Raw genomic sequence first — 24,153 nt, forward strand, 5'->3', positions numbered from 1 at the left:
CCGGGGCACGAACCCGTGTCCCCTGCATCGGCAGGCGGACTCTCAACCACCACGCCACCAGGGAAGCCCCAGGCTTTTTTACTTTTGTTTTGCGAGGGTTTATTTTTGTCAAAGAACAAAGTAATGCAATGTTAAAATAAATTTACTATACATTTATGTAATGAACATCCCTTATAACAAGTTTATTTCTGGCAGATTGGTTTTGTCACCTGGTAGATAAGAAATACAAACAAACATTGTCACACGCATTTAACCTTATAAGCAGTAAGCAGGACTAAAAAACAATTCCGGACGAATTTCTCTTAGTTACCCACTTTATAATTCTTTTTCACACCATATGAGAAAAACTTCAATGATTCTTTGATTTCAAATGATTAATGCTGTTTCCCAGAAACTGAATAACAAGTCAGCATAGCATAGCAATTGACTGTGCAGCCCTCTACTGAAGTCTGCTTACACTCTTTGTACAGCTCTCCCTTGATAACCTCTAAACATAGCCAAAGAAGGAAGAAGTAAAGAAAATAAGGATTAGTCACTACTGCAAAAGTCCTTTATTGTTTTCTTGGTAAAATTCCCTGCTAAAAATAAAAGGTCTGGAAACAAACATCAGAAGGGAAGAAGAAAAGGCTGCCATCAGAGGCAGTAAGCAGTACAACTCAACAGCATACTACTATACGGTCCACTTCAAAATAATCAAGGATGTCAACAAAAATTGAATGTCATCATATACTGAAGAACACTAATCTCCCGGGCTACAAGATATTTCCAATTTTCCAGTCTGGTGCTCTCAAAAGAATCTGTTATCTAAAGGTGGAGCCAGAGAATTACCAAAGTAATTCTCAAGCTTTTTTGGTCCCATGGCACCTTTACATTTAAATATATGAAGGACTCCAAAGAGCTCCTGTTAATGTGGATTATATCTATTGCCATTTAATGTATTAGAAGTTGAAACTAAGAATTTTTAAAAATCCATTAATTTAAAAGTAATAATAAACTCTATTATATATTAACATATATGGTAACATAAATAGTGTTTTTATGAAAATAGCTACTATTTCCAAAACAAAAGGACTCTGTTTTACATTTTTACAAATTTCTTTAATGTCTGGCTCAGAAGAAGGTATCTGGATGCTCATATCTGCTTCTGCATTCAATACATTGTTCTGGTTGAAATATACGAAGAAAATCCAGTCTCTCAGAGATAGGTAATTGGGAAAGGGAAAAGTAATTTAACAGCCTTTTTAGAGAAGTGCAGTTACTCTCCTTTGATAGTACAATAAACACTGATGAGTGGAAGTTTCTTAAAAAGTAGTTACAATGTGGAATCAGAAGCCATTATCAATAAACTTTCTGTACTCTGTTACATTAAAATCCACTGGTCTACTTCACACTTTGGATCTTTTACCAGTGAATTATTTCACAACACTGCACCGGTCATGTGGAAAATACTGGTTCACTAAATTATGCATGTCTTCCTTATGTGGATCTTCAAATATTAACACATTGCATTATACAATATTTTTTAAAATCATATTTCTTAATATCACGGTCAATATCATTTTAAATGTCTTTCAAAGTATTGGGAATCTACTGGTGGATATAAGTTTTCTAAAATTCTAATTTTTTCTTAGAAGCTTGAATTTTTTCATTAGCAAGAAATAATTTCAGTTTTTTCTTTGAAGTGTAGCAACAAGTGTCGTTTTCCTCTGGCTGCTTTCAAAATTTTCTCTTTATCATATAGCAGTTAGACTATGATGTGTAGAAGAATGGTTTTCTTTGTATTCATCTTTCTTGGGGCTCTGCAAGCTTCTTGGATCTATCAATGCTTTTCAGTAAATTTGGGAAGTTTTTGGCTACGATTTCTTCAAATATTTTTATGCCTCTTTCTTACCATTCCTTCCATGATTGCAAGAACATGTATAATGGACTACTTCACAGTTCTCTTAGTTTTGTTCTTTTTTCTTTCTGTTCTTTGCACAGGGTTATTTCTACTGGGTCCTCGGGTTTGCTGTTGCTTTCTTCTGACAATTCCAAACTGTTTTTCAGCCTGCCTGGCAAAAATTTTACAGTAATTGTGCTTTCAGGCAGGTCTAATATCACATTTGTTTTTGTTTTGTTTAAATATAGTTTCCATTGCTCTGGGGAGGCTACCTATCTGTTTATTTACATACCTATTAATTCTTTTAACATACTTAAAATAGCTACATTGAAATTTATGTTAAATTCAAATCTGGGCTAACAAGAGTTTCTATTGACTATTTTTTCTTGGCCATGGATCACAATTTCCTGCTTCACTACGTTTCATATTTTTGTAGAAAACTAGACACTTTAGATAATATATTATAGAAAAACTGAATTCTGTTAGGCTTTTCTGAGGATTATTAGATTTCTGTTCTAATAGACAATTACCTTGCCTGGATTCAAACTGCAAATTCTCTCTAACCCATGGTACTCAGCTACTTATATCTCATCTCAGTTTTGTTCTTATGGCTTCCAACTGCTGTTTTTTTAGCCTGGTTTCCATGAGTCTTCCCTCAGCCTATGAAATGTGACACTCAGCCAAGGATTTAGGTAGAGTTGGGCTCCCCTCTCTGTGATTTCCTTGCTTCTTGGGTTTTCCAATTAGAAGGTGAGTTAGTATAAACACCATAACTCAATATTCCACTGTACATGTTTATCTATTTGAAGGAAAATACAAATTCAAAATGATGAAAACTTACTTTTAAATGGATAAAACATTATCTGGATTTGTATTACTATGACTCTCTTGTAACTGACAACATTCAGGTCTTGCTACTTCCTGATCTATAAGATGATCCCACTGCTGATGCCATACCATATTGTCTGTGCTGCATTATACTCCTCAATTCATGACAATGACAAATAAATTTAAGTTGGCAATCACTCCTTTCAGAAACACAATTTCAACCTACTAAAAGTGTAGAGATGATGGAGAAAGACATTTTCATATTGATCTTTTTTGTCTTTTAGTTCATTCTTTGAAGGGTTAGAAACATATAACTATAAAAATGTATAATATCTGTATTAAAAGGTATAATGTGCCTCTATTAATGCCTTTATTCTATTAAAAAATTTAAAAAACAGTATCATCTACAACAAACACAAAGCATAAATAAAAATCACTAAGTAAAGAGGGTATTGCCATAATGAAAACATTCTGGAAAAAAGTACTGAGTTTATCGTTCTGGCAAGGTCTAGTTTAGAAGTATGCTCTTTCTAGTTAGATAAGGTGGTAAAGAAAATGGACATTGGACATTTTAGCTGCTCTGTCTCTCTCTATCCTTGTGATTTCATAAACCATTTAAAAGCTTATTTATAAATATGGCACCATCCTCACTTTTATCTCCTCTGGACTCATTTTCATGAGAGACAGCACAAATACTATGATATACCTATCACCTTCCAAATGACTGTGACATATCAAGTGTGTTAGAACATCATGGCTGGAAACTCACTGCTCTATGTAAAAGGGAACCATTTAAGTATTTTAGCAGAAGACTAAACTTGTATCTTACAGATGCTGCACCCTAGCAGCAATGGGAAGGGTGGTTGGAGGGTATAAGATTTGAAGGTAAGATATCAGTTTAAAAACTACAATAATCCAGGTGAGGAAAGGGATTCAATGAAGGAAGTGGCAGTGGAGATGGAAGTGGGGAACAGGTATGAGAGATGTTAAGGAGGGAGAACCAACTAGACTCTGTGGACTACATGGGTATATGGTACATTTCAGAGAATCATTATGTTCATAAGCATAGTTGTACATGATAAACATGGTCTAAGAAAGTTTAATAAGTATTATGAAGATGCTTTACAAAAATGCCTTCCTTCAATAAGTTTTTATTAAGGAGACATGTGACAGACATACTACTAGGTACTGGGGATATAGCAGTGAATAAGACAGAGTCCCTGCCCTGATGATAAAATGAACTGTTCTAGGATAGTTATCCACATAAGCACTAAAATGAAAGCCATGTTCTTCTATTTCTGCGGAGCAGCCACTAACGAATGAATTGACTCCACTAGCCCTGCTAAATGCTTAACATCTGGTAGAATGCAGCCTTCAACTTATGGATCCTGGCTGTCAACATGCCTCTTTCTCTTCAGGTACTTCCAGATTGGAAGTTGCAACCACTCCTCCCTCACTGACTAATCATTCTCTCATTTTTCTCTACCATCCCAGCCCTACGGTCACACCCACACTCCTGTCTTAAGGCTCTGAGAAATTAAAAAAAAAAAAAAAATAGTTCATACACACTAAGAAATCAGGGTCACCTCTATGAACTGGCTGTTCCTGAAATACAGCTCCAGAACCTCTGAGAAAAATATTTCACCCAAAATAGGAATACTTTTCCTAAAATACACACTTGGAAGACTCAGTTATTAAGTAGGGCAGATGAAAATATCCAAAAAAGAAATGTAACCCAACTAGCTTTTATTTTGCTTTCAGTTTTGATGATGAGAAGAAATACAGATGAGAAGTAGCATTCTTCTACAACAAATTTATGAAGTGCTCTGACATAATCTTACTTCATCTTCAAACTCTATGAAGTAGGAAGAAAAAGAATTATTGTTCCCATTTTCAAAATTAAGAAAATGTGAGTCAAATGACTAAATAGCTTAACAAAGTCACACAAATATGTACATATGCTAGGTCTTCTCCTACATCATCCTGAATCTCAACTTTCACCATTAAAGCTTTGAATTTGCTACTTGTACAATTATTTCTTCAGAATCAATAATATTTTATAAGCTTCATAAAACATATGGGGGTGCTTTCTGTGTCACCTTGTATGTGACCATCCCCACTTTCATGACCCTTGCTCCCAAGCCTCTTTTCTCTGTTGTGTGGAATATTGTACCAGCTTCCTAATGAGTCTCCCTGCAACCATTCTTCTTCTGATCACTCCAATTCTCTGTGTTGTCATTAGAGTTTTTTTAAAATAAGTTTCAAATCTGATCATGTCTATCACCTGCTTACAAGCTTTGAAGCCACACTTTCAGATCCTGGAACAAGTCAAGCCCCTTCCCACCTCAGAGTCTGCATTACTGCTACTTCTCTACTGGAATCTTCTACTTCCTTTTGCCTGGTTTGTAGTGTTTTCTGACACCAAACATGTGGTTTCTCTTCAACACTAAGTCTTCAAAGTCAAATGAGTGTCTATCAATTCAATTTAATTCCGACACTATGCAGAGTTAGCATAGACCCCAGGGCTTTAGGGCTCAGTCCCACAAGACTCCATACTTCAGATGCCAGCTGCAAAATGCAGTCGCCAAGCTACTTGCCATTCTACCTGGCCGACTACAAATTCAGGGATTCTCACGACCCCCTCCTCAGGTTTGATAATTCTCTATAACTCAGGAAAGTGCTTTACTTATGATTACCAGTTTATTTATTTAAAGGGTATAACTTAGGAACAGCCAGATGGAAGAGATGCACAGGATGAGGTATGCAGTGGGGATGGGGTGCAGAGCTTCCATGTCTTCTACAGGAGGGTCACCTTCCCAGCACATCAACACATTCACCAATCTGGAAGGTCTCAGAATCTTGTTGTTCAAGAGTTCTTATAACTCAATTTCCAGGCCCAACCTCCTCCCAGGAAGGGGGATGGGGCTAATCACACGCTTAGTCTTTCTGGTGACCAGTCCCCACTCTGAAGCTATCTAGACATCCCACCCTGAGTCACCTCATTAGCATAAATTCAAGTGTGCTTCTTATGAACAACGAAACACTTCCATCACTCAGGAAATTCCATGGGTTAAAACTTCAGACTTCATTGTCAGGAACCAGGGGCAAAGACCAAATATATATTCTTATTATACCAAACCTGGTTAACTTCAAGTAATCAGGTCTCAGATAAAACATTTCTAAACATCACTCCCTTAGTAAAACATCCTGTAGATTTCTCTTCAGTGCTATACCTAGAGTGAATTCATTATTTGTTTAATGTCTGCATCCTTTCCTAGGCAGTAAGTTTCATGACAGTAGAGGCCAGGTCCTGTTATCATTATTGAAATAGATTTCTAGGGCTAAGATGGAGCTGCTCCTGCCTGGGGTGCCACATCAGCAAACCAAAACTTAGACAACTTCCGTGTCCCTATAAATGTCCACTTGACCAGAAATGCTGTATGTCCCGTCAGCCAATCCCCAAACGCCAAGCCAACTCTGAGTCTTCTCACTCCAAACAAGGTTGATTAATGTGGCCCCAGTCAATCAGATATCTTCAATTTTTCTCTTCTTTGTTCTTTATTCTTTATCCTATAAAAGCCTCCTGCCTTCTGCCCCATTTTGCAGTTCTCCAAAAGGAAACTGTCCACTTCATGAAATGTTAAAGTTTGTATCACCTAAACTATCTTCTTTAAGCTTTTTAACATTGCTCACTACTATAGTCAAAAAGCACAGAGCAGGTTCTCAAATATTTGATAAATAGATATTTAATGTGAAAATGTTAAAGTAGAATACAATACTATTAAATATTCATTATTTATTATTATTTATTAAATACTGAGTATAAAAAATATATAGGTACTTATTATTGATAAGGGTTTAATGCTAGAAATCCGATCATATGAAATTTAGATCTGATCATAAGATTTTTATTAATAACTGTCAACCACTTAATTTCCATCTCAGATTTCTCAAGTACAAAAATTACGGTATTTAGGTTTAAGGAAGCTTGTAAAGATTTTAATTAATTGCAGATGCTTGGAAAATGTGCAATCAGCACCTTAATGGGAAAAAAAATGAGTAGTCAGTAAAGAAAAATGAATGTGCAATACGCCTATAAAATAACAAAAGTTATGTTTAAAATTCCCTCTAGAGAATCATGCAAGAAAACTTCATGTAAGAGTCTGTATACACACTGAGGGTTTATACATACACAGAGAATCTAGTTATTTCTATACATATGGACTTATGTATGATCAAATTCATGACCATTACATGAATTTGAATTTCATTCAAAAAATATAGAAACCTCAAGCACTCCCTTCAGCTTGAATTAATAATCATTTGCTGAGTGCTTAGTATATTTAGCCCATAATAGGTAGGAAAAAATGAATGAGTTAGGGTCTTACTTCTGAGAAGTTTAAAACTTTAGAATATTGTATAAAATTCCTCTGGTAGATAGGTAACAGAATATATCTTGTATACCTCATTTTTTCTCTAAAAGAGGTATAAATGTATGCTTAAATATGCTTCTACACATGCTATATTTCCTTTAACTCTTTTTCTTTCTGAGAGCATTCACAACTACAGCAAAAGCAAAAACAAAAATGAAATTCTAATGTTAAAATTGAGTGAGCACAAAATGCCTCAATAAGAAGTGTAACCGGGACTTCCCTGGCAGTCCAGTGGTTAAGACTTCGCCTTCCAATGAAGGGCATGCAGGTTTGATCCCTGGTCGGGGAGCTAAGATCCCACATGGCTGGCAGCCAAAAAACCAAAAACATAAAACAGAAGCAATATTGTAACAAATTCAAGAAAGACTTTTAAAATGGTCCATATCAAAAAAAAAAAAAAAAAAAAAAGACCGATTAAGCAAACTCTATAAATCAGGTCCCCAACCCCTGGGCAGTGGACTGGTGGTGGTCCATGGCCTGTTAGGAACTAGGCTGCACAGCAGGAGGTGAGCGGCGGGAGAGCAAGGAAAGCTTCATTGGCTGCTCCCCATTGCTCGCATTACCGCCTGAACCATTCCCTCCCCCACCCCACGGAAAACCTGTCTTCCGCGAAACCGGTCCCTGGTGCCAAAAAGGTTGGGGATCGCTGCTATAAATTAAAACATTAACTAAACAATAAATGATTCTTTAAAAAAAAAAGAAGGGTAACACTCTTGAAGCTGTATTAAAATTAAAAACAAAGTTATATAACTCCAGAACATCTCTGAGAAATGGAGAGGAGGACTGATGTGAAGGAGAACAGATTATTTTCTTGTACTATACAGAAAGTAAAGGATCATCCCTTAGTGCCACAGTAAATTTTGTTAGGCCAAAGACCTTAAATGTTTATAAAGTAAAAAGGAATGAGACAATTTCAACCACTCTACTAAGGAGTAGAGGTGGAAGCCACATTGCATACAATGGATTAAGGAGTGAATGGGCATTCTTGCTGGTCAGTCAGCGTTTGTTAGTGAGGAAATCAATTCAGTCTAAATATAGAGAATTATCTTTATTGCCTTTCTGTTTACCATATAGCATTCATAGAAATAAGCTTTAAGAATTGTATCTAAATTTTAGTTATTTAATTCCACTTAGGATTTTTTTTTAATGATTTTTAAAAATTTTATTTTATTTATTTATTTTTGGCTGTGGTGGGTCTTCGTTGCTGCGAGCAGGCTTTCTCTAGTTGTGGCGAGTGGGGGCTACTCCTCGTTGCGGTGCACGGGCTTCTCACTGTGGTGGCTTCTCTTGTTGCAGAGCACGGGCTCTAGGCACACGGGCTTCCATAGTTGCGGCTCGCAGGCTCTAGAGCGCAGGATCAGTAGTTGTGGCGCACGGGGTTCGTTGCTCTGCAGCATGTGGGAACTTCCTGGACCAGGGCTCAAACCCGTGTCCCCTGTATTGGCAGGCGGATTCTTAACCATTGCGCCACCAGGGAAGCCCCCACTTAGGATTTTTTAAATGGAACCTCCCCATATTGTATGAATTAAAAGCAGAATGTCAACTTTGACACCTCAAAATTTCACAAGGAGGGAAAATTCCAAAATTCATGATAAACTATTTCTGATCCTGACAAAGAATACAAAGATTGGAAGAAAAGAAAATTTTACAGAAAAATGAGGTATTCAAAATACATTCTGTTCTCACTAATAAAGCTTCAAAACAACAAAAAAAGCATTGGGAAGATAAAAAAATTCTGATTGCTATATACAGCCAACCATTTTCGACAGTTAAAGAGAGACTGATTTTTGAGATTTACCCAAGCCATAAATCCCAGGTACACACTTAGAGAAGAAATTATTGAAAATGTTTTTTATGAGTTATGAGCACAAAAAGATTAATGTTATTATTAAATGTGCCTGCTGAAAATGAGCATCTACCTACTAAGGTACTAAGGGTTTACTGCAGAACAGTAAACCCAAGAGCAGCTGACAGAGCTGAGAAATCACTGTTCCTGCACCATAATGCTAAATTATAATAGCCTGATTTCCCCTTCACTTTTTAACAATAATGTTATCATACTAATTAAAATATTTTTGAATATTTTCAGTTTATTTCTGTCTCCTAGAAATTTATTCCATGATGGTGACGTTTGGGTTTAGCTGAATACTGATTTAGTGATATAATACAACAGGACTAATAAAACAATGCATAGAAAAACAACTCAATGATGGCATCTAACACTCTGGAGAGTGTATTACAAGCACTCTTACACCTCTTAAGACAGAGCCAATTAACTGTTCAAGCATTAGTAAACTGGTCCCAGTATGCACTCTTTTTAATTACTCAGGTCAAAGTTTGCCTCTGTCAATCAGAGGATATATTCCAAACCTTGCTAAACATAAACTACAAATTACTTAAAATTCCATCTTTTTCTTATTTTGAAATTGACCAAAATAGTAATGATCTGAATTGTAGGCCAGAGCATAAATGCCAACTACAAATCCAAAATTCTGAAAAGTTTCTATATAGGATAAGAAATTTCCACTTAAAAAAAAAAGGAAGTAGTAATCATTCAATATTCTATACAGCAGTAAACAGAAGTCTTTTCTTCTTCAAAAATGGAAATGAATTATAAATTGCTCCCAAGTTCCCTTAAAATTCCACAATCACTACCTTAATTGAAAAGTCACATAGTTGTCCTTTATTGGAAGTTTTATTTCTTTTAATGACAAAGTATTTTACAAAAGAGTATGCTTAAATGAGCAAAACACCATTTTCCAAAATGTTCTGCATTTTGAATCCTATTAACTTTTGTTATTTCTCCCATGACACTTTGGCAACCAAAGAATTGAGTTTTCATTAAAAAAAACTAATAAACCACTGCTAAGATAAGTAGATTTGTCGGAGATAAATCTACCCCAGTAGTCTTAAGTTTTTACTCCATTTCAGGCTTCTATTTTGAAATTTAGTTGAAATGAATTACACATTAAAACTAGAAAAATCATGATCTGCAGGACATAACAATGACTTACAAATCATGAAAAGATTAACTCTCATTTAAGTTGTTTAAATACATTTTTTAAAGATTACAAAAGAATATCTTAAGTGCCTTATATTATAGAAAGACTGAATTACCATCCATTTCCTACATCCTTGCCACCTTCACCTTAAAAGCAATAAAAATATACTATGAAATTTCAAGTTCACTTACTATTTCCTAATTCTTACTCTTCCTATCTATAAAACTTCTCAGCACCAACCTAGTACCTCACTGCTAAAACATGACATGTGTAGTCACAGTGTATTATTATCCTCATGCTCTTACAAATTTTCTTTAACTAAGAAATCAACTAGCTCACGATTTTAATAGCCAAATTAAAATTTAAAATCCAAAATTAAAGTTCACTTGTGCAGTGAAAACTTTCAAATGCTGAAATTCTCTATTTCCTTACAGTTTGCCACACAGTCATTTATAAGTGAGTTTGAATAGAGCCACAATTAAGATAATCAATTTTCCATTCAGCAAGACAAAAGCAAAGAAAATGTTTTGTTTACAAAGGAGAAACATACTTTGGGGCAATCACATCTAACTCATCCACTGCATAATTCTGCATGAAATTTCTTACCTTCTATTACTTTCCCTCTTTGGAAAAAAACAGCTAATCTTGCATATCAATCTCTTTAATATTCTATTTAGCAATCAATGCTTCCCTGGTAAGAAACTAACAAAAAGCAATTTTTGTATATCATTTCAGATGTTCGGCTAAGATTAAATCACCTATCCATATATAATTATTTATAGATAGAGCTGAAACTACAATCTCTAGGGACCATATATCTGAAAGACAGTTTGTTTTGTGCAGCTTTCCAAAGGAATAAGGTAGGCAAATAAGCTGCTAAGAAAAAAAAAAAGAAAACACAAACATTTTGGTGCATTTTCTAAAGGTTTAAGCAGTATAACTGGAAAGCCCATTATTTAAAGGTTAAATTTTAAAGGTAAAAATAATGTCTAGAAGACTAATGTTTAATGAATGAACAAATGAATGAATTAATGAAAATTGTATTAAAATTTCACAGTTTACAGATAAGGAAATAGGATTAGATAATTTAAATATAGTCAGTGGTAGAGCTATAACCCAAACCTTTGGGTTACAATACAAAATTAACCTAAAATCTTTCCAAAAAAGATAATTTAAACAAGTATCTCCCACCTTCATCCATAATCTGAACTACCAAGTCAGTGATGTTAATAATAATCTTCAAATCAACATAAATCCTAAACAATCACTATACAAGAAGCATTATACAAATTTGTGAACTCTCATGTGCACTTTGTCTTTTCCTTCCTTTCTTCAGCAAGTATTTATAGATTATTTACATAAGCCAGTTTAGAGAATGAAAGACTTCTAAATTGTAAAGCATCTGCTCATAGAGTTACTTTATTTGTGTGCACACACATATACAAAGGGAAGCTAAAAGGACAGAGAAGATTTAACAGAACAGATTCAAAATAGTCTTGAGAATGAGTCAGAATTTATAGGACAAAGGGAAAGAGAGAGGGGCAGGAAACAACAGGGGGTTTCAGGACCATGAAGGATGGGACAACAGTGGGTGCCAAAGCTAGAAAAGTAGACAAGGGCCAGCTTGGGAAGGGCCTTGAATGTATGCTAAGGAAATCTGGGCTTAATTCTATGGGCCCAACACTATTAACATTTTTAAAAATAGGATTTTTTTTTTAACCATTAAAAAAAATGCCTAGATTCCTCCATCCTCATTTCCCCCCATAATGATAGTAATTGTTATTTTTGAGAATATATGCAATGACCAAAATTACTATAAATTGAGACCCTTTGAAAATGTATATTTTAACTAATGCTAATAGCAACTATATGCATGTTCAAATTAGTAGTTCATATGTATGAGAATTATTCAGTTTAGGGTTTTTAATTGAGGTATTTTTTTTAAAATGCTAGCTGCACAGGCATTACTACAGGATGATTCAAATGAAGGTGACATCAACAGATGAGGGTAAAAATATAAAATTTCTTTAAAGGCAAAGGATATGTAACCACATCTGTCCTGACTACTACAGAAAGCACCATATGAGGCAGCATACTCCCAGATACAGATGCAGGCTTCCCAGGCCTCCAAAGGTCTGTCTGGAGACATGCAGAAGATACTGGTAACATCTGAACAGATTGCAGATACTGCCAGGTATGAGAACCTCATGTTTGCCAATTTTACAGGGGTTTTTATATCATCCTGGTAACTCTTCACCTCTCTGCCCCTTACCCTCCCTCAAAATGTTCTGCCTCCATACCTGTTGTTCACCAAATTCAAGTAATTAGTAGCATAATCTTGGGCATAAATTACTGCAACACTGGGTGATTAGAATTGTATAGTTGTAGAATGCTTTAGTAGACAGGTTTTGGGGCCTACCTGAGTTTCATTCCAGAGCCACAGTATGAAGTATAAAGTCAGGAGTAATGACATTATGAAGGGGACTGATTCACAATTGTGCTTTGAGGTAAGAAAGTTCAGAATTGTAACACTTTTCTTCAAAGTCTACTTTTCCTCCGGAGAGTGTTTAAACTATCCACACAGCCATATATCTGAAAAGGTCCACAATGGAATGCTCCAAATATTAAAGCCATGCTTTTTGCAAATACAAGCATTGACTAGACAGACAGACTTACTTACCTGCCAGTCATTCCTGACTTTACTGCCTACATTATAATCTCGGCCTTGTGCAGGCTCCTGTGAAGGATGCAGAAGGAGAGTGAAACACGATGCTTGAAGAATGCTGGTGGCACAGGCACCAGTATAGGATGCTGATGTGAATAAAGGGAGCCACCAACAGACAAGCTTAGAAATATAAAAATTTCTCAGAATACTTAAAAATCTATTTCAAGAAAGCTGACCGAAAACATAATTCCTGATCACCATAAAAGATGGGTGATAAAGAGTTGACACTATTGTACAGTGAGTATAACTGCTACAGAAGTCAGAGAAAGAATTCCAAGAGGGCTGGAACAAAGGGAAGGCTTCATGGAAGATGGGAAATGGATATGAGACTGAACTTTGAATAATGGGAGGATATCAGAAAGATAAGTGAACACACACACATACATGGAAATGTCACTAAACATGGGCACAGTTGGGAGAAGGCTGAAGTAGAGAGGATGCATATTGGAGGGGACGGCAGAACAGGTGATATCTAGCAGTTCAGAGCTAAACCTTAACCTTAGTTACAGCAGGTATAAGCTGTGCATCTAAGTTTTCGTCCCCAGTGTCACCTTCTGGGCTCTTTATTTCTGTATTTCCAAGGTTCCTCATTTCTAAATATATTTATCCATTATTTTATCATAAGTATTCTCATGGGCTCCCCCAATCCTTTGTGGAATGGAACTTGGTATAATAAACAAATCTGGGATGGAATTGTAGGGTGAGGTCAGACTACGGAGAATCTGGAATGTTGAAAGAGTAGTTTAATGAATGAGGACGTCTACATGGGTTCTTAAACAGAGAAGTGGCATTTTTTAAAAAATGTGGTATTTGAAAAATTCATTCTAGCAATAACCATCATGCTGAAGCAATTTAAAAAAATTTTTTTTTTTTAAAAAGGGCAGGAGTAGGCAAAGGTGTTGCAGCACTACAGGTACCAGGCGACAATCAGAAGACACTGAGAACAAAGCGGCAGCTCCAGAAGAGCTGAGGGCATTTGCAACATATTGTCCTCAGATCCTACACAGGCTGCACTTGTCATTCCCAACAAGCCACTCGTAGGCGGAATGGACAGTGTCTCTCTCAGTTGCGGTTTATCATAGTGATATGGATTGATAGCTCCTGAACTGATGTCCTATTTCTATCAAATTATATTTAACCTTGTAAAGGACACAGCAAATTTACCAAATACTCAGAATAGTGAAATTCTCAAGGAAGGACTTTCTCTAAGGTAGCCATGCATCTATACTTTAGCAAATATTTAAGATCTATTGGTCTGTTCTATACTGTCTGATCCTATGTCGTTTCATATATTTTTATCTTTTTAAGGAGAGTCAATACATCTTTTTGAAAATCTCTGCTAAGAAAGAAATAACACTGCTATTCCTTAACCTATTTAATTATTGAAAACTTCTATTTACTTAAGATTTAGTATGTTATACATAGAATTTTCTTTATAATGCCTCAAAATGTCAGAACGATCACTTATATTTACGATGTGCCTATACAAACCAAACAAGAAAAAAAATTTCCTCTTACTCAAGCTTCTCATTTTCATTTTCTTTTTTTTTTGCGGCACGCAGGCCTCTCACTGTTGTGGCCTCTCCCGTTGCGGGGCACAGGCTCCAGACGCGGAGGCTCAGCGGCCATGGCTCACGGGCCCAGCCGCTCCGCGGCATGTGGGATCTTCCCGGACCGGGGCATGAACCCGTATCCCCTGCACCGGCAGGCGGACTCTCAACCACTGCGCCACCAGGGAAGCCCCTCATTTTCATTTTTGGCTGTGCTGAAACTGTGAGTTTGCTCTTTAATTCTCGTTTGTCTCATAGCAACCATAAACACACACAAAAAATGACTAGTTATAACTAAATAACCTTTGCAAGGTTTCTTTATGTATTGGTACAATTCAAGTTATTCTAATACAGGCTTCAGAATTTAGTGTCTTTTTTTTTTTTAATTCATTTTTGGCGGCATTGGGTCTTTGTTGCTGCACACGGGCTTTCTCTAGTTGCAGGGAGCGGGGGCCACTCTTCCTTGAGGTGAACGGGCGTCTCATTGCGGTGGCTTCTCTTGGTGCGGAGAACGGGCTCTAAGAGCACGGGCTTCAGTAGTTGTGGCTCACGGGCTCTAGAGCGCAAGCTCAGTAGCTGTAGCGCACAGGCTTAGTTGCTCCGCGGCATGTGGGATCTTCCCGAACCAGGGCTCGAACCCGTGTCCCCTGCATTGGCAGGCGGATTCTTAACCACTGCACCACGAGGCAAGTCCCTAGTGTCTTTTCTATGGTCAACTGTGTTGTGGCTCAAATTTTATCAGCTGAAAGTACTCTGAAGTCATAAAAAAACTAAAACCTCCATTATTCAAACACAACTGGAGCTTTCAATTAAGTAGAAATTGGGGACAATGGACTTTTAGGTGAAAGAAGCAGTATGTATTATGGGTCACTACAGGTTCAACTCCATCTCTTGTCATTTTGACGCTGACAGGTTATGTAATCATAATAAAAGGTGAGGAAGATAACCTGGATATATTGTAAAATACTGAATTATAAAGGAAAGGTAATACGTATAAGAATTCTGACATCTATATATAATCAATACACAGTTTACAAAGCACATTTTTTATGTTAACTCAATTCTCAAACAAATCTATTTGATCGGCTTTTATTTCTATTTTATAGACAAGGTAAGTAAGACTTAGAGACCTTAAATATCTTGGCCTAAGGCCATAATGCTGGTGAACAGCAGAATCTGGACTAGAATTGGGTCTAACTACATATTCTATGTTCTTATCACTATATCATAACATCTTATGGTGCAGAAAATTAGACTTAAACCATAGAGATGAACACCAAGAAAATCTACTGGTTAGGCATCAAACCTATTTTTTAAGGGGAGAGGGGAGAGTGGTTGATAAATCTCGTCAAATATATCAACATCTATATCTCATTTCTAGGCTATTACCAGTATATATAGCATGTCCAACTTACCCAGTAAAATGGTTTTAAGTGAACTTAACCAAACTAGGAAAGTACACAGAGATTTTGCAGCATAAACCCTAATCTAGAACAGCTGTACAGTCCTTCATGACTCTGTGAGTGCATACTGCAGTTATGCAGAGCATACACAGAGATAGTCAAGACATGATAATATTAACAGCTGTATTTGATTACAGGAAGTGAAATGGCGTATAAACTTTGCAACCTGAAAACAGTATATTTTACTTATACCATCACTTGGGTTTTTGCATAATAAATAAAAGAGTCCAGTGGCTTCTTTGGTCAACATAACTCAAGGCTAAGAGGGTGGAGGCATATAAATTAAATATGTGTAAGTACTTCCAGATAATTGAAACCATGCATGGTTCTGCAGATATGTTAGTAAATTCATGTTAGAATTTGATAGTATTATTGTTACTCCTTATTTGAATTTAATTTGACATTCCATAAAAACAGATGATTTTTACAGTTCAGGGCCTATAATACAAAGGGCTTGGTATCTTTATTTTTTAATCATTATCCCTCCACTAAGAAGATTTGTCCATAAAGTGACTGACAGGGCTATTAAAATCCATGAGTCATAATCTTAAAAATAAGACGTATAAGCATAAAAAACATTATCTCAAACAAAGCAATATCTATTTCCTCTGAGAGAAAAAGTTATAAAAACCAAGAGTAATTTAGTAGCTAGAAAGTTAGGGGGGTGGGTGGTAGAACATTAATATAATTCTAACCAGTGTTTTTAGCTGACTATGATTTGCAGGTTATTTCAGACGTGATTTTATCCTTTGCATAAGAGAATTCACGAGTGATCTGCTCAAGAGCCTAACAAACTTGCTGTACCACAATCAGTTTTTCTTAAGAAAATTTTTTTAAAAATCAGTGACAAAACTAGAACAAAACAAAAACAAGAATGCTTTTCCAAGCAACTGATGTGCTATACAGAGAAAAATATAATGAGAGAAATATATATCTCTAAAATTTTAAGAAATACTTCGACATTTTTCTATTTTGGAAATAAGTACTTAATTCTAAAGATTAATTAGTTCTTTGCTGATTAATAGCCTTGACTTTTGAATTGGGTAAAGCAATATATTACATAATACCCATGTACAATATAGCAGTAAACTCAGAAGCTTAAAATTACAAACAAGAAACTAACCTTCAATTTCTCTATGAAAATTAATATTTGCTAATTTGTAGGTATTTCCAAAACTATAACACATATTAGTAACTAGTATCGCATTTCTAATATTTCCAAGCAATATATCATTTCCCAAGAATTATATGTTTAATAAAAAAAGAAAGGAGAATGGTGATTAAGAGTAGCCCAGAAGATAAAATATGGAAACATTTCGTTTAGCTGAAACAGTGTTAAGAACCGGATAACCTTCAAATGTCCAGTACAGCATGTGCATCTTCATGTACTGAATTAGTTTTATGTGGCTAATGGAATGATGTTTGCTAGTAAACAATAAAAACAACAAAAAATAACACAGATTGAAAGAAAGATCAACTTAATAACTCAGTGGTTAAAAAACTGAAAAATGTTTGTTTGATCTGTCTTGAGAAAACATCTCTCTTAGCTACCATCTTGCGGTTTTGACTTGTTTCATTCCAAATAAATAAAAGCTACTTTGTTACTGGTGTCTGACACTCTGATGTCACTGATATTTTTAGATGTCAAAAGAAGCAAAGCAATGCTTAAACAGCATTCAAATGATGATGGGAAAGAATTATCAGAAGAGGGACAATCAAGTGTAAAGGCTCAGAGGTAGCAATGAGCTTGGTGAGTTCAAGGAACTCCTACCTATCGTTTTACCCAAATCGACTGCCATAAACTATGGTGGGGAAGACTTGAGAGGTACAAATTTAGCAGAAACAAAAACAGAGATTTGTAAGTCAACAGTTTAGCTTGCATTTTCAACACAAAATATCTTGCCTTTCCAGCTTTTCATCTAACTGCACTGGGTGGCATTAGTTAAATTTTTTCAAGGTACAATAAGTTTCAAAATTGTTGGAAGAATGGATTCTCTATGTCATTGGGTCTGTTTCAAAAATGATTTACTACTACTCTCTCTTTCTTTCATGGGGGACAGAATAGAATACCTTTGGAATTGCCCATAAATGAAGATGAGTTGACATTCTACTCATCACATAACATGCTCTTGTGCTTTCCCAAGATTGGAGACCATTTAAATTCTTTTCATTCCCTTTGGTTTGTTGATCTTAAAAGCTTATCAATTTCCTTGTTCAGCATTAAAGTAAAATAAAATAAAATAAAATAAAATAGTATGTTTAATCATCATAAATTTGAAATGCCTAACAGCCACCCAAATATTAAGTAGGCAGTTAAATATACGAATCAGGACCTCAGGAGAGAGGTGGAGACTAAAGATACAAATTTAGGATTCATCACATTGGAATGATTTGGGTTTTTCTGGCTGAAACTGTTTTATTTATTTTTCAGGGGATGGGGGTTAGATTAAATTGCAACAGGTTGAGTCAGTGCAAAGTAGCACAAACAGTATGAGAGACTTTTAAATTGGTTCATGCAAAAAACTGTTTGTGGAATGATATTTAAAGTGCTGAGAATGAATGAGACCATCTGAGGATGAGCGAAGAGAAAGAAAAGAGGTTCATGGACTGTGTTCAGAGGCATTCCAACAACTAGAAGTCCAGGAGTAAAAGAAAAGTTAGTAAAAGAGAGGCTTCCAGGGAGATTTTCAGAACTTGACAGTCTTAAAGTTTAGTAAAGAAAGGTTTTAAGAAGGAGAAAATGAACAAGTGGGTCAAGTACTGAGAAGTCCAGTAAAATGAAGACTAGGAACCAACCACTTGCTTGTTAAGATGGAAGTTGATGATAATTATGAAAAGAAAAATTTCAGTGAAGTGGAAGTAGTACATCCTGAGCAAGGAGACCGGAGAGATGAAGAATAAGGAAATGGTAACAGAAGCATAAAAAATTCCGTGGAGTTTTACTATCAAGGGAAATTGACAAAAATGTGACACAACTAAGTGCGTCCAATATGTGACAAAACTAAGGGAGAATGCAAAATCTAGGAAAGGATGTTTTCCCCCTTATGATGAAAGATATAACATGTTTGTATGCTAATAAGAATGATTTGGTTAAGAGAAAGAAATCAATGTTACAGAAGAGACAAGGAAAAATTCAAGAACAAAGTTCTTGAGTAGAAGGGAAGGGATGAGATCCAGAGCCCAAGTAGAGGCCGGCCTTGGATCGGAGATGGGACAATTTATTCATGGTAACAGATGGAAAGTCACAGATGCAGAAAGGAATATTATATAATATAAAATAACCTCTTGGATTATTATTATTATCTCAGTAGTAATCTGAGAGAGTCTTTCAGTGATTGATCTTTTTTTGTGTGAATCTTTAAAAGCAATCATCATAGGTACATGTTCTATAGAAAACAGGAGTAGCCAAGAAGTGGGTTCAAGACCTGGTTCTACCAATTCATTACCTAAATAACACCCGCCAAATCTTCTTTCTCATCTGTATTATAACACCTCAGTTGCCCAACTTACCTTATGGAGTGTTGTGAATGCGAGTACAAACTATTTTAAAGTTATTTAGAAACAGCAGCAAGTGTTACAAATGTACATAGTGATCTGGCATGGGCTGGAGAAAATTTACATAGGAATACTTAGCAACTGATGTGGGCAGTATCTTGAGATTCTGAATGTTGTTTAAGATATATACTTCTGTATTAGAAATTCCCATAATCACAGACTGTTTAAGTTGGAAGGCAGTATATTGAAGTGGTCAAATTATGAGTTTTAGAAGCAGGTGGTACGTGGGTAGGTGTTGGTTGAATACCAGCTCTTCCACTACTAAGGGCTAATTACTTAATCTCTACTAGACCTCAGTTTCTTCTTGAAATGAGGTAGGGTGATAGCAGGACCTGCCTCATTGCACATTTGTGTAAGTATTCAAGAAATTTTAGCAACTGATTGTTACCAAAAATAATTTAGTTCAACCTCCTTCTAGAATAAAGGAGGTCACAGAATTGGGGGATGGGAATCTTTCCTAAGGTCACAGTCATGCAGCCCACTACTACAGAGTTGGAACATTTATTTCTTCAGTGCTCACTCTTCTAGACAACACCACTTACAATAAAGCAAACCTCAAGAAGGTGTGATATGCATATATTACCACAGAGGTAAAAAACTGCACAATTATTTGTATTATGTTACCTTCCAAGCCTATGTGTTCTCTGAAAGCAAAGAAGAAAACAGCATATATCATACCCAAAATTTCATTCCATTATAGACTGATCTGAAAGGCAAAAAAACTATTGATTTTCCTGTGAAATCTCATAATTCCTAATATTACAGAGAAAGTAAAGTCTTGAAGTATAATCACTGCTCTTATGAGTCATATAGGTAAAAAGTTATTTTCAATTCCCTTTGGTATTCCAACCAAACATAATTAGCAACCTGGTGAGCTACAATTCAAGTTTTAATGCAAACTAGCGCAAAGTGTCCGTAAACAGAGAGCATATCAGAAAAAAATGAAAAACCCCACAGTATATCCACCTGTGCTTTTTTAAAACCAGTGTTTAGGATTTTAATGTAATCATTATTTTAAACAGTAGGAGCAACAAAGAGGAATGAATGCAGAGAAAGTCATTACAGTATTGAGTCACAGGATTTTAGATGTGAAAGCAACATTTTAAAAATAAATGAGGGGGGCTTCCCTGGTGGCACCATGGTTAAGAATCTGCCTGTCAATGCAGGGGACACGGGTTCGATCCCTGATCCAGGAAGATCCCACATGCTGTGGAGCAACTAAGCCCATACGCCATAACTACTGGGCCTGCGCTCTAGAGCCCACACACCACAACCACTGAGCCCATGTAGCACAACTACTGAAGCCTGCGCACCTAGAGCCCATGCTCCGCAACAAGAGAAGCCACCACAATGAGAAGCCTGTGCACCACAACGAAGAGTAGCCCCTGTTTCTCACAACTAGAGAAAGCCCGTGCGCAGCAACGAAGACCCAACACGGCCAAAAAAATAAAATAATTTTTTTAAAAAAATAAATAAAAATAAATTTTAAAATAAATAAAAATAAATGAGGAAATGTTAAAGACCCAGAGATTTTAAATGATTTGTTCAAGGTCATGTCACTGTCCCAGAACAAGCAAGAAGCATGGTGTCCTAATTCCAGACTACAGTTCCGAATCCTTTTTCATTATAATACTTTTATACAATATTAGCTAAAATGCATTTTCTGTAATTTCCTAAAGTACTAAAAGAAATAAAATCAAAGTTAACAGACATACAAGAAACTTAAAAATCTGACCTCCCGGGCTTCCCTGGTGGTGCAGTGGTTGCGCGTCCGCCTGCCGATGCAGAGGAACCGGGTTCGCGCCCCGGTCTGGGAGGATCCCACATGCTGCGGAGCGGCTGGGCCCGTGAGCTATGGCCGCTGAGCCTGCACGTCCGGAGCCTGTGCTCCGCAACGGGAGAGGCCACAGCAGAGGAAGGCCCGCATACCACCAAAAAAAAAAAAAAAAAAATCTGACCTCCCATCTATCAATGAAAAGCAACAAATTTTTACTCTACATAATGGCTTAAGAGCATGTTTCATGATACCTTATTATCTATACAATTGAGGATTAACTGCTTATATTATGGATGTCACCATGAAATTATAATGAAGTTTTAAAATGTAATCAAACAGAATGCTAAACTCCTTGTTTCACCCCAATCCTCACGGACTACGTGCTTGCTCTTACCTAACCACTGCCTCCAGTTCTAGGTGAAATGCAGAATTAGAACATGAATGGAGCACCCTGAATGCTAATGGTTGAGAATAATCTTCAAATATTAGCACAAAAATTGGGTCCATTTCTACCTGCTCCCAGATTTTAAAAAATGGGATGGGAGGCAACCGAGTAGTCTCACTACTGGGCATATACCCTGAGAAAACCACAATTCAAAAAGAGTCATGTACCAAAATGTTCACTGCAGCTCTATTTACAACAGCCAGGACATGGAAACAACCTAAGTGTCCATCAACAGATGAACTGATAAAGAAGATGTGGCACATATATACAATGGAATATTACTCAGCCATAAAAAGGAACGAAACTGACTTTTTTGTAGTGAGGTGGATGGACCTAGAGACTGTCATACAGAGTGAAGTAAGTCCGAAAGAGAAAAACAAATACTGTATGTTAACACATAAATATGGAATTAAAAAAAAAAAAAAGGCCATGAAGAACCTAGGGGCAAGATGGGAATAAAGATGCAGACCTACTAGAGAATGGACTTGAGGATACGGGGAGGGGGAAGGGTAAGCTGTGACAAAGTGAGAGAGTGGCATGGACATATACACTACCAAATGTAAAATAGATAGCTAGTGGGAAGCAGCTGCATAGCACAGGGAGATCAGCTCGGTGCTTTGTGACCACCTAGAGGGGTGGGATAGGGAGGGTGGGAGGGAGGGAGATGCAAGAGGGAAGAGATATGGGGACATATGTATATGTATAACTGATTCACTTTGTTATAAAGCAGAAACTAACACACCACTGTAAAGCAATTATACTCCAATAAAGATGTTAAAAAAAATGGGATGGGAGGGGGCAGATTTTAAGCAAATACTACTATGGAGGATAATATAGAAAAGCAAGAAAATGACTTCAGAGAATTCTTGAATAATTTGGAGTGATTATTTCATCTAGTTTAGAGAGGATGGATGCTTTTAGTTTTCTTTCTCCCCCATAATTCATAATTATTCCATGGTTAAGCAACCCTCATGATGCTCAATTCTCTGCCGGGAAGTAAACGGAGTTAATAAAAATAAATTAGTTTTAGACCTGACAATTTGACCACTTGTTAGTGAATCTCCTAATGGTTTACTCTTGAAGGATATGCTACCACAGGATAAAACATTTGGGAACTCTACATAGACTTTACTTATCTAAGATGTGTCCCTTATTATCATAAAAGGACTACTTTATATTACTGAATTGAAAGGATTAACACTGTTTAAATAACAACCCTGTTGTGAAACAGAGACAGACAAAGGAGAGAAATGTTCCCAACAGCTTTATGAGAAAGCAGGAAGCCTTTTGTTGGGAGGCTGCCCTATATGACATTTTGTTTTAACCTAAATAAAACTTAAGAAAATAAAACCTGGTATAGCTAATATAGTAGAGGCGAAATGACAATCAGCTAGAGAAAGAGTTCTGAAATTAGACAAACCCAAGTTCAAATCCCAACTCTCTGGGTTGTATAACTTCATTTAAATGATTTAATCTCTCTGAAGCTATTTCCTCTTCTGTCAAATTGGTATGGTTTCTAGGATGTCCTACGTTTGGAGAAAGAATTAAATGAGATAGTGCATAGGGAGCCCCTGTCCCACACAGTACACATATTTTATTTTCCTTTCTCTCCCCCTTCCTTACCATATTTAAAACAGGCAAAGATATCTGTAAAGTAAGGTCTTTATGGATTAGGCAAGTCTTTGGAAATGAAGTTAAGGCCTGATATGTTGAGAAAAGTCAGTAGCCCTCAAATTAGGAAGTCGGGGGAGGGGGGAAAACCACAAAACAAAATGAAAATAATTCATGAGGGATAGCCAGATTTCTAAGTAGGAGCTTTAACTTTAGCTAATAAGCAAAAGAAAAAAAAATTAAAATTCTTAAACAACAGACTAATACAGTGAGAGCAGCGTTTTGGTAGAATGAATTTTACAGAACTATGCGAGGCTGGTTGGTGAAGGGGGTATCACAGGGCTGCTATGAGCTGCACGACTCCAAAAGGCATCATTAGCACTATATTGTATGTGAATCATACCTCCTAGAAAATAATTCTAAGAGTCTGGAGCCATTTAGAAAGTTTTTGTAGCAGTATAGTTTGATACAACAGAAATCTCAAATTGGAGTGGATGGCAATGGGAAAGAAGACTAGAAAAGAAACATCCATCAGACTTAAGGAAGCAAGCACTGGGTAGTTTTGATAAATCCTTTGAGAATAAAATTAATGAATGTTCTCCACACCTGAAAACAACTCATAGAATCCTTGTTTCTAACAAGCAGGTGTTTAAAAAACTTGTTTGTTAGTGATTCTAACCTGTTTGTAATTAATGAAGATAGACAATATTTAAACAACTCATTGAAAAATGATCCTGCCTAAAAAGCAGAAACAAAAAGTTGCAGCAAAGAGCTAATTATTTATAGTTCTGCTCTCTAACCAGCAAAAACAACCTTTTCTCCTCTCTATCTAGCATAGAAGGATTTACTCAGAACTCTGATTCTGTAATATCCACAGTATATTAA

General features: G+C 36.2%; 1 protein-coding gene across 1 annotated transcript in view; it reads right to left on the reverse strand.

Moving 5' to 3' along the window:
* Window positions 1-24,153, reverse strand: part of DDX10 (DEAD-box helicase 10) — a 300,441-nt gene that overhangs the window by 38,520 nt on the left and 237,768 nt on the right. The window lies entirely within an intron of this gene.

The sequence above is a fragment of the Physeter macrocephalus genome, chromosome 16, assembly GCF_002837175.3.
Source record: "Physeter macrocephalus isolate SW-GA chromosome 16, ASM283717v5, whole genome shotgun sequence".
Classification (NCBI taxonomy): domain Eukaryota; kingdom Metazoa; phylum Chordata; class Mammalia; order Artiodactyla; family Physeteridae; genus Physeter; species Physeter macrocephalus.